Below are 12,449 nucleotides of genomic sequence, written 5' to 3'. Positions count from 1 at the left end.
AGCATCCCGCTGCCAATTAAGTTGGACAAGACAGGCTTCATGGAGTATGTTCATCTCGAGCACAGAGGACAGGGATGGCAAACGTCTGTTGAGGTATCAATCCAATAGCTTGTTTGTTAGCTGCTTGTCTGAAGGGGCTCAAAAAAATGTGATGCATCTTTGACTTGACACTTCCTAAAATCTTCTTTCATCTTCCTCTTGCTCCGCCCCCACAAAAAACAGCCCTCACATCAAAGTGCTCTGACTGCAAACATTTGCAAACCTGCAATACAATTCCATGATTTTTACATCTCTGAAAATCTTATCCGGATCGCCAGAGCTTTTCTTAAGCATACACAGCCCTCCTTAAAGCAAACGGGCACTGAGGATGTGCAGCAAGCTCAGAGATTGTGATCAGCCCGCATGCTTCTGTTCCTGCTCAGTGTGGTGCCAACAGTGCTGTCATTATCCGTCATCCATTTCCAGCTATCAGAAGGCAGCCACGACATGCTTCCAACTTTTTAAAGACATTGGAAGCATCTCAGTGCTACCCACTGAACAGCTTGTTTGATTGAGCACGTGGTAGCTGATGTAAGTAGGACCGCAGTGCGTGTTGTGCTTGCATCACACAGTCACCCCCATGCTAACCAAGTGTTGGGCTCAGGCTGAGACAGCGAGCGTGTGCATGTCTGGGAGAAGGTGGGGAGGAATATTCATGCCACTGGAAGTCTCTTGCTGTTACTTAACAACTGCATTAACCTCATGTCACAAGTCATGACCCACTGCTGACCCTAGCAAGCAGAGCACCCGGCTCTGAAGTACAAAACATGAAAGTGGGAAAAGTAAGTAGCAGAGGAGGAGAAAAGATCAGCTCTTGGTGGAAGAGGCTTGTGAGGCCATTCGGACACTATTGAGACAATAGCAGTGCAGGGCAGTGCACAGGCCATCTCCTCCCCACCCCTTGCTCACTGCCGAGCTGTTTTCATGGTGAGCCTTTCAGAGCCAGCTGCAGACTGGCATGGCCCTTGGGCTGTGGGATTGCTTGCAATGTAAGGCACCAAAGGAATCCACACACACACAGCCTTTAGATCTCTCTTTTCCATCCTTTCTCTTTGCTTTGCAGTAGAGCACTGTTTGCGCAGGTGCCTGCATTCAGAGATGGGCCTGCAAGCTCAAAAGCAAACCCACCTGAACCTCCACAGCTGGGAGAAGGGAAAACTTCACCAACCAAAGATGCTTTCTCCTTTGCTTTTTGCTGCATTGACAGGATTTAAAAGCCCCACTCTGCATGCTCAGATAGCAGGAAACGGGCAAAAAGACCCCAGAGTTACGCAAAAAGGAAGAAGCTGGGATCCCACTGTATAGCAGAGCTAGGGCAGGAGGGCAAAAGGATTGTGGACACAGTGCTGGGTGACCTGTCACGAGGACTTGAGGGCTGCGCAGGGTCCAGTGGTATGCTGAACAATTTCTTTCTGTGAAGAAACTACCTGGCAGGTTTTGCTGGGCATGGTTTGCTTGGCAGGCATGCACTGCTGGAGGAACAGCTGTGCCCAGTGCTCAACATCAGCACAGGGCGTTTCCAAAAGGAGCCTTTCTAAAACAACCTGCTTTCAAAACAAGCAGAGATTGGCTTATGTTCCAAAGCTTGAGGTTTATGAAAATTGGTGATTCTCTTTGATTTTCCAGTGGTAAATAATTATAGGTTTGACATCCTCAAGCTTTTAAGTATCGTGAGTCAGGCACCCAGCTATGAGGTGTTTAATACAATTCTCACTAACCTAAAAATAAGCATGAGGTTATTTTTGCTCTCTCCTTGTGTTTACATCCTTTACGGTTACCATTTCCAGCATTTTCTCTGCAGCCACGTAAACCTGAACGCCAGGACAGACTGCATGCACAGAGCCATTCAGAGAGCAGCCCCCAGAGACTGCAGCAACCCTTTGACAGTCGGCGTGGGGCTCTGGCACAGGGACCTGCACCAGGCCAGGAAGCTCCCAGATGTGTACCCTCAGATGTTCTCAAAGGGGCTGTATCTTCTGTTTGATCTACAGCGGCTGGCGGCAGACAGGGCTTCCCGTTTGACAAGGGCCAGGCCAGCCAGCTGTGTAGCAATCCCTCCCACTTCCCTCTGCGGAACCTGCGTGTGGCTCAAGGCTGCTGGCCCGGCTCTGTTTACACGTCTCCAAATTCAAGGAGGAAAAGTGAATATCAAACAGACCTGTGCTCTTTTGATGTGGCTGAAGGATGCTATCGGGTCTGGGGGGTGTTGTGCCTTTGAGGCTCGTTTGTCTTTCCCCGGCCCTTCTGTGCAGGCCTGTAACCAGCCATTCGGATCTTCAAAGCTTCCCTAACCCCAAGAGTGCAGCTGCTTCAGATCTGGCACCACGGCCAGGGATTGGGTGCTCTGTGTGAAATCACTTTTTTGTGTGGTTTTCAGACACAGAGTTTTTGTTATTCTTTGAAACGCATCATTTCACTAAAACTAGTTACTATCCAACAGGAAGAAAATAAGGGATTTGTTTTGTTTCACGAGTTGGTCCCTCCATGGTGAGCTTTCCTCTGCTCAACCTGCTGCAATGAGTGCTGTTTTGAGCGCTTCCATCATGGTTACCTGATAGTAAGCGATGGTCTTAACATGCATCTCACTCCTCTCAGATTTAGCACTTGTATGAACCAAGAGCAGGCTGTCGGGATGGCTGCCATCACAAATTGTTGTCAGCTTCTGCCCTCTGCGGGTAAGTGGTTGAAATTACTGCTGGAATGCATCGAGCTGTGCTGAGAAGAGACGCTGTTGGAAGCACCTGGGATTTGTTGTGTTTTGCTTTAGGCCATCTCATGTTACCAAATCTTTTTTAAGGTGAAAAATCTTTTCCTTTGTAAGTGAAAGAAATACGAATTAAAAAATAGTAAGGAGAATCAAAATTTGAAACACCAAATTCTTGAAGTAGTTACAGTTTTGAATACTGATATTAGGAAAAACAACCATAATTATTTTCAGTTCATTAATGAGACCTTTTTTGTATCCTAGACCTCATTCATTTAGTCTGTTTATAGCTTTTCTAACAATTGGGCTAAAAGCATCTCAGACATTTACCATAAAGTAGCGTTCTGGTTATCCTGCTGGTTCTGATTTGTTTAAAACACACTTTGGATTAGCAGAAACCATCTTTAGATTAAGATGTGGCAACTCAAAATGATCATCTGAAAGCTCTTTTCTGCACAGATGATTCATTTATCCAGTAAATTGTCATGCCTGGTCAAGACCCCCTTCTTTGGAGATTACGTGTGTGTACGGTTCCTTCATAGAAGGGGAATCACCCTCCTTAAGAAAATGTTCTCCTAATGAAACCTCTCACATTTAGCTCTGTAGAGCATTAGCTCTAGGGCTGCACGTGTGGCTTAGAATATAACCCAGAACAATAGGTCTCTGCCTTCTGGACCTTTCTTCTTTGCTTGGCAGAAGCCTTGTACACCTCTGTGAAGCAACAGAAGGAAAAGCATCTTTCTCTCCTCTGCTAAAATCAGTTTCCACATCTCTCTCCTTGTGTGATAAGAGTTGCCTCTCTTGTTAAAAATCTGTGTTGTCTACACCACTCAGGTGATTTTCTCATAAGGGCAATTTAATAGAGGTTTGAAGACCTGCTAATTGCATAGGGTGTCTATAAGAGACATAATCTGCAGGATTCAGATATTAAGGTGGTCAAAAATATTAGCAAACTCTTTATATTCCTGTAGGCCCTGTTCTTAGATCTTGGTGCAATGCAAGGTTGGAAGCAGCCTGATGTAACCTGGCCACCCTTGTCTGCTTGCAAGGGCTGCTCTATATTGAGTCATGCAAGAAAAAATATGTTTTGCAGGCTGCTAGATTTTGTTCTTGCCTGCTTGTAAAGAGTGGGCAGAGATTAGAGAGTAAAATCTTTAATTTGATGCCTTTTAAGGGTGCAAAAATGTTGTGTGATTTTTTTTTTCCTTTGTAAGTATTGTTTTATGCCAAAATATTCTCCTTCCCTATCTCCTGTAATTTGTCATAAAATTGTTATCCTAGTCTCAGGGACATGGTGATAATTTCCATGACAACACAGAAAGATTCCAGAAACAAAGATTTCTGACTAACTATATGAAGGTTGTCAAAAAGCACAACTGCTAGAATTCTGCCTCCCCACTGTAAATAACAGAGAAAAGGGAAGGTTGCGTGATCTCCTTGTGTGAAACTGAAATTTGCTTAGCACCAGTCTTAGGGTATGAGAGCCTATAATGAGCTCCAGCCTTATTTTAGGATAGAGACATCAACACTGTTGGGTTTTTTATATTGGGTGAACAAGCATTTTTCCTAACAAGAGCGTGACACCCTTAATTACTGCAGATCCACTAAACGTAACTGTGTGCCATCATCTTAAATTGGGTGTGATTCTGCATAAAAAGCATGGAACGGATACCCACAGAATTGAGGCATTATAAAAAGATGGCCATAAATCCTGGATACTTCTCTGTCCCACCAGTTTGACCCAGATGTAAGGCCTGCAGCTCTGATCTCTCCAGTAAGATCTGAGTCCTAATACATTGCGTTTGGAAAGGTTCCGAAGGAAGACTTTGACCCCAAGCTGATGTACCTCTGACGGTGTACTGATGTCAAATAGGGTTTTCCTCTGTATTTATAGCTGTTTTCTGGTATTTAAACCATCATTCTTAATTAGATCAGCACCAGTGTAGTGCTGGGTTCACTCTGAGACAGGAATTGAGACAATCCCTGGCTCCAGCAGTTTACGGGAGAGTAAGTCACTGTGCTGTGCCCAGGGCTGGTGCCAGACTCAGCTGCATGGGAAGCAGCTGTTTTTTCCACTGTAGCCCCAGTGCCGGTTAAGGAGCTAACTTCTTAATCCGTTTGCTGATGGATTTAGAAAGGTTAACACGCTGAAAGTGATCTTTATTGTTCTCCATGCCCTGCACCTTCATGCTGCAGTGACTAACACTTTCCAATTCACACTCAAAGCTTTCCAGGGGAAAAGGAAATGGTTGGCTCTCCGGACTGCACTGCTCATGCATTGCGGTTCCTCTTTGTACATCAAAGAGCCGCACGCATTAACCTGCCCGGCGTTTCCCCTCAGCTGCTCCACCTTGCTGCTGGCTTCAGCAACACACCATTTGCATGGAAAATGTTGCAAAGCGGTTGTTGATTTTTTGCTTTAATTAATTGCAGAGCTGGGTACTGCTCTATGTAAACAAGCTGATGGTGTTTTGTTTGCTAACAGATAAAAAGAATTGGGAGTGTTTATATTTAGCGGTGCTTGTTTCTTGTGGGTGGCTTATGGTCTAATGGTAGCGGAGACATTTGGTTGCTGTTGTGGGCTCTAACCCATCAGGATTTCAGAAAAAAACGATCTCTGTCGTCACAGTGTGAATTATTTGGCTCAGCACTGAGCACTTGGTTTCTCTTCTGCTGTATTAATAAAACTTGAAGGAATGAATGAAAACAGATTAATTGTATATTGACATCCAGCAGCTCTGGTTCTCTGTTTTCCAAAACTTTCCAATATCAGTGAAAGACTGAAAAATGCCACAATACTGGATTGATGAAATGTAACATTTTGCTTTCTGTACAGAGAAGTAAATGATTATGAGAGGCACAGAAGATATGCTTTTCCATGTTGGTGCTGTGTCAAACCTGGTACTCTGAGAAGGTCTAGAAACCACACATCTTTGGGACCAGCAGCATCCAGGGGATCCATACTGTGCACAGCAATGCAGAAGGACAGCACTCAGGTCTGGGGCTTGAGGGGGAAAATACTGGGAAATGCATATTTCCCTTGCAGCTTTTCAGTATGTGTAAATTTGTGTTATTAGCCTCTCCTGGCTGTGCCCATCTCACATGGGGAAGGTGTTTGGCATCCCCAGCTGCTGCCTCAGGAGCTGATTCCAGGGGAACCGTTTCTGCAGTGGTTTTCTGAAGAACTGAACTTTTCCCTCCCCGCCAGGCACTTTGATGCATTTGTTCTCATGAATTTTGTCTGAAGGATCTTTTTCTCCTGTACCCTGAATGAGAGCACTGGTTTCAGAGCTAGTAGACCTCTGGCAAACCTTTTCAGAATTTTCAGCTCCTATTAAAGCAATGTTTGGACTGAAAAAAACCTATCTTTTCAGCCACCTGGCAGGGCCAGCTCCCTGTCTTATTCTGATTTCGTTCACATTTATCCAGCAGTCTCTGAAGTGACAGCAGTGGTATGTGCAGGTACCTGAGCTGTCTAGAACAGTAACCCATGTCCCATCCCCACTCAGGCTGTGATCCCAATTTTTTGGCCCTTCAAGCATGCACCATCTGGGCTGTAGGAGAGAAGAGTTTAAGCTGAAGTGAGGATGCAGGAGCTCGAGTTGTAACAGCTCATCAGCTGCTAATCCAGCTTTTCTGTACAGCGAATAAAATCCTGGTGTGTATCTTGAGTGTTTGTTGCTAGCTTGAAAAAGAGCAGTCACACTCAGCTCTGCTGTAAAGACAAGGGTCTGGCAATTCCTGCAGCTGAGATAACAAGTAGTGCCATTCGTTCACCCCTCAAGATGCTGTGTGCTATGTGGCTAGACGAGTTTTAATGATATTGCTGTCATGAGGACAAAAAGCAATCCATCTTTTCTTAGGGCGGACTCTTACACTGGATCAGCTTCTGGGATTTGCAGGGATCTGGAGGACATTGGCTTAGCCTCGTGGCTCCTTTTCATTCCATAATAGCCTGTGGTATTTTAGTGATCAGGAGCTACATAAGCCTTGTCGTTCCAGGCCAAAAATATATTCGCAAGAAGGGACTCCTGCCAGAACATTGGTTTGCTTAAGTCACAGACTTTGGCCTCAAAGTGCTGTGGAATGGCGAGAGCTCTTAGTGCAGGAGGAAAAACATGTTTGCAGAAATAGGAGTCGGAGTTCTTGTTTGGTTATATCAGTGGTGACACAGAATGGTATAAAGGAAAAAAATTCAAGAGCAGTCTCTATTTAGCTCTAATTAAAGGAAAATCCCAGAATTTGCCAAATTAAGTAGCTAACATATTAGCTCTCAGCCTATTACAACCATGTATAAAGTATTCCATTTAGAAGCTAATCTTTTTCCTGTAGTCACCTGAAGTGATTCTGCATTCTACATATTAGTTTACTCTTGAAGGTTTTGGATGATTAAAATGCTACACATGCTCAAATCAATAGCTTGAATGATGCTGTGCCCCCGTGATGGCTTTCTGCTGGATAGAGTTTACCCCTCAGTGACTGGTCCCAACTTTGGGTCTCCAGGGAAATCCACAGCCATAGGGTGATTTGAAAGAGAAAAAGACAAATGGTGTGTCCAAGGTGTGGCTGTTCACCTCCTCAAGCACTGGTGCTGGCACTGTTGTGAGTCACCAGTGGCTTGGTGGCACTATGCCAGTGTAAGACAGTAGGGTGTTTGAATGTCATATCTGGAACCACACATTGCTATGAGTGGGATCTGTCCCACGTGCTTATACTGAAGAGGCAAAGGTCAGCCTTAAGATGCCTAGGTTGCTGTGACCACAAGATAGCACTATGCAGTATCTACTCCAGTTTTGTATAAGAAATTCTGATTTACATTTCTGTTGAAAACTCAGTCCAAAGTTCATAAACCCTTCATTAAAGAATTAACAAAGCATCTCCTCATGTCTCTGCAGTGAAAGTTCCTGATATACACAGCGAAGGCTGTTGCAAGGTCTCCCTCCTAACATGAAGGATAGAGAGTTCACTGCCTAACACTATGCATTTGCCAGATATTTGTCACAGTAGATAATTGTTCCAAATCTACTTATAGAACCTTTTATACACGTTAATATGTATTACTTAAGATGGATGTATATGATCTTTCTATATAAGGAAAAAGTAGCTTCTTCTCCAAGGTGTAACTCAGCTGTGTAGGATGAGACAAAGTGAGCTCTTCTCATTTCTCCTAGCTCTGCTAGGAGTTCTGCTGGAAAACTGCCCCTCAGGTCTGAATGCCTTCTCTATAGACATCCAAAGCCAATGAGGTTAATCTAGGCTGTGTACTTTTCAGGGGCACCAATGGTCTGTATGTCCAGCTCCTTACCTCTTTGCACATGCAGAGCGTTCTCATGGCAGATTTTCTTTAATGCAAGTAATGTAAATCAAGTTTTAAAAATAATTTAGGGAACTTTCACTATTTATGCATAGCTGTAGTGTCACCCAGAAATAACTTAGAAAAAGACAAAGGAGGCAGTTTAAAATTTGGGACAAATCCAAGGAATTCGGTAAGAAAATCTCACGTGGGATTCCTGACTCTAATTACTTCGCTTGTGTTTTTGCTGTGATTCATTGTACTCTGTAAAGGGGTTAATTATCTTGATGTGTTCCATCATACTGAGAGAATACGCATTAAAACCTCTTCAGACTTCAGAGTATATGCAGTTTCTCTCTTCCTGCTTCTCCCTTTCTTTCTGTGTTATTTCAACATTAGAAAGTCCATTGCTAACTCTGAGCTGAGGATTGAGACTTTTCATGGTGCAGTCACTTCTTGCCTCCCTTTGGCTTGTGTAATGCTTAGTGTGAGATCAATCCTCCACAGATTTGGTGGATATATTTTATCAAAGTCTTCATTTTAAGGAGAGGAAGCAAAGGTTTTTGAAGGAAATATCTCTCTCTCTGAAACTTTTCAGTGTCAGGTTCTAAAACTAGGCTTCTATTAAATACCATTGGTTTCCCTTGCTGTCTGGAGTGGGACTGTTTTATTGGAAGTGGTGCTTGCTTCTTTTCTCCAGTTGATGAGTGGTACCCCAGGTGGTATAGCAGATGGAACAGGTCACCTTCTCAGGCTTTCAGAGAGCAGCTAGCTGTTGGGTGCCAGGGACTGCAGAATAAGGCAACTCCCATCTTGTAGGATGACAGAAATGTTAATGTGGAAATCTGGGAGTGGTCCAAGAATGTTCCATACTGTACCTTTCTGGCTGGCTTAGCCTAAGGCATGAAAAGTCATAGGGTCCCAGGTTCCCTACACAAGGTACTCCAGAGTGGATTGCTCAGCTCCGAACAGAAGAGTGAAATGGTGAGTGGTTTGCAAATAAGCCAGGCAAGGCAGAGCCCTGGTTTCTGCACTCAGCTGTACAAAAACACTGCAGAGAATCTTGATGATGGAGAGCCAGGATGTAAAAGAAAATCACTCGTGTGTTTGGTAGCAAGCAAGCGCATGCTGTCTGCAGGCATGAATCTTTGACCGGTTACCAGTAGGTGTCATTGCAGGTTTGTGGACAGTGGGAGTTCTCTGGTGACATGCACTTGTGGCCATGTCCACGTTTCTTGTTCAGGCATGCACTGAAGGCAACCCCTGTGTCATCCCAACGTTACATTACAGCTGTAGGATGGTGCAAAAGAAAACCACATTTTGCTCCTCATTTATCATTTTGAGTTGAAACGTTTTCTTTTTAGCATCAATCACTCTTATTATACAACCATTTCTTTCAAACCTTTATAGCCAGCTCCCCTCTTCTGTGTATTGGAATCAATCTGCTCTGGATGGAGGAGTTCAATATAACTGAAGAATGTTATGGGGTCTTCATACCACGTTGGGGTCTTCAGTTCACATCTTCAACATGAAAGATTAGGATATGCCCTTTTTGCACTTACTTTAGGACTTAGTCCTTCAGAGATAAAAGAAAATCTCTCAAGCTGTTGTCACAGCTGACTACAAAGCTTTGTTCTCTCCTGTCTTGCACCATGAATTGTTGGTCTGTCTTGTGGTATTGTAGTGAAAAGTGCTGATAAACTGTAGTAGTGGTATTTGTATTCTATTGCAAAAATATGAAGAGGAATGGCCAAGGTTTTAATTTTGTGTGTAGAATATAGAATGCACACATTTTACCATATTCTGTGACCAAGGGAGGTTGCCTGGCATGTGGCTCTGGATGTTCCACCTCAATGGAAGGGACCTCCTCAGGCACAAGGTAATTCCCAACTACTGCAGGACTGTCCTGTACAGTTCCTCTGGGTCAAACCTCGTCTTAAATCTAGTTCAGGTTCTTGTCCCTCACTCAAAGGCTCTTCCAGAACTTCCCTGCTTCAGTGGTTAGAAATCAGCTGCTAATTCTGGGCTGCAGCTGCTAATTCTTGGTCACTTTCTGCATTGACTCCTGCTAAACACTGTTCTTCAGCTGAGGAATTTTTCTTCATCACTCTGATGGGTGTATAGCTAGTATTAGTGTCCATTTTTGGGGTGCTTTCTGCATGCCCGAGTAAGAACCTTTATGAAAGTCATCTGTACAATGAAAATGCAATTTTCCTAAGATTCTCCAGTTACCGTAGGTTCAGTAAATCTCAAATTTCAAAGAAGTCCAGAGGCATTTGTCTGGCTAGAGTTGTGATCTTGAAAAGGAACCTTTTTGTCATTGTTAGGGTGGATCAATTTTCTGACTCTGTTCCCAGGTGACCACAGAAATGTTTGTGTCAGCACAATGGAGAGAAGTGCACAAACAAGATGAGGAAGGCTCCAGGGGGCACAGGAACTCTGTCTGCAACCGTCCACCAATATCCAACCACATCTGAGCCAATAGGTCTGTATGCAATACGCAATGCCATCTGGACATAAAAATACACACAGAGTCTGCTCTGGGATTTCTGGAGGTCTGGGATATAAAAATAAAGCATGGCTTCAGTCTGCTCTCATACAACAGACCTTGCTGTGCTCAGTAATCCTTCTGCCTGCACCTGTTCTATCAGACATAGGAGCCATCAGAGCTGTGAGCAGTGCTCAGGGAAAGTTCTTGGGCAGCCATGTACAGCAACACTCATGCTCTCTGCCTTTGCAGTAATTATTTTATCTAGCATCCTCAGGTCACACTTCTTGTTTCAGAGCTGCAACACACTGATATTCATACTCACTACAGTAACATCTTTCTGTGTTGCTTCTGACTGGTGGGAGGAGAAATTCTTGTTCTCAGTCCCTAGGTGCTGCTCTGCATCCTATGACTGACTGTATTTCAGTTCCCCAGAGGAACACCATTCTTCTTGTAGGGCACCCTGATCCTCCTGTGCATTGATAGTGCCTGCCAGTTGCACATCACCAGCAAGTAAAACTTACTGATGGTTTGTGCCAGTGTCAGCCATGAAAAGATTTAACAACATTCGTTTCATGTCTGATTCTTCAGAAATCTGAGTATTTGGACAGGTCAGTGCAATGCTTTTCAGTCCATTCTGTTACTATTTCTATTTTAAATAGTCTTCTCTACAGTGAAATCCTGATGCCACGCATTGTTTTCTGCTCCCAGTTCCCCAGCTAGAACTTCTCCAGATTCTATGCTGGTGTCCATATAACCTTGATCGATTATATGTATGTCCACGGACAACTGGTGAGCAGCCATCCTCCTTCATTGAATTCCCAAATGTGTATCTGGATGCCTGAGTGGTGGCAGCTCACGTGCGTAGTTTGGCACCTCAGTAGTGGAAAACTGTGGCCCTACACTCTGGTCTAAAGCATAACTCTCCACACACAGCCTTTCTGTCACTCAAAAATTGTACAAGGTGCCGTATAAAACCCAGCTGACTGTGGTTGCCTCCATTGAGTATGTGTTGAGTCCATAGAGAAGATGCAAAAGAAATAAGCCAAAAATATACAACTGAGAGTAACAATAGGTGACATAATATACCAACAGGTGTAAGTGAGATAACTTGTTATGCTTCCTTTAAAAGCTCATCCAGCCTAGATAATTCCTGAACCTTTGGGACTCTAGACTGCTGTCAGCTATAAAAAACTGGTTGCAGGTTGTCATGCACCTGCTAAGGATTTTCAGGTCAAAATGTGATGAAGTAGTTCTGTGGGCCAGTGAACCATCAGTTATCTGGGAAGCACAGGCATAGCATGAGGCAATGTCCAGGGGACTTTTTCATTTTTCTCTTAGCACTGAGATTAATGCAAGAAACTAGAATCTAAGGCAAAGCATGCAACAGGGCAAAACATGCTACGAGCTGATCTGTTGCAAACATGCACGCAGAAATGCTCATGTTAAAGGCATGGTGTTGCAGTGTCAAGTCTCCTTTTTTGCTCCACGTTTGCTTCAGACATGTGGTTGTTTTGATACGTTGGTACAAATTTTATGTTTCTCTGTGTTTTAATCTTTATGCTTCATAAAACTCACATCATGGACATAGGCCAAAGCATCTCCTTTTAGCTCACGTTATTTCCTGTTCCCTACTGTATAGATAGTGATGAAGTATTCATTGGTGCATCTGGACTCAGCAGAACGTTGGAGGGTAAACTGTTAGTGAGAAGAAGGATCTTGGTGCATATATCCCTGCCATCATCATTAGAAACAACATGGAGTTGGAAATGTTCTGAAGAAGGAATGTAACCATGAAGCTGAATTTAAATACCGTGACCTACATTTTCCATGACTGGTTTCCTCAGTATCTCCTTAATTGCTTTCATGCCCTGTTAATAAGTGGATGAGAGTCCTGTTTATTTTTATACGCTCGCTCTCTCCTA

General features: G+C 43.7%; 1 long non-coding RNA gene across 2 annotated transcripts in view; it reads left to right on the top strand.

The window, feature by feature from the left end:
• LOC149915992 (uncharacterized) overlaps positions 1–12,449 on the top strand; it is a 33,147-nt gene that overhangs the window by 10,500 nt on the left and 10,198 nt on the right. The window contains exon 3 of one of the 2 annotated variants that reach the window (XR_016471019.1): positions 10,394–10,521. The exons of the other annotated variant lie outside the window; for it this stretch is intronic. This is a non-coding gene — a long non-coding RNA (uncharacterized LOC149915992). The remainder of the gene's footprint in view (positions 1–10,393; positions 10,522–12,449) is intronic. 2 annotated transcript variants of the gene reach the window in all.

This window comes from Phasianus colchicus, chromosome 14 (genome assembly GCF_987193195.1).
Source record: "Phasianus colchicus chromosome 14, bPhaCol1.hap1.1, whole genome shotgun sequence".
Lineage (NCBI taxonomy): Eukaryota > Metazoa > Chordata > Aves > Galliformes > Phasianidae > Phasianus > Phasianus colchicus.
The sequence above is the reverse complement of the archived record's forward strand: the minus strand, read 5'-3'. Positions and strand labels throughout refer to the sequence as shown.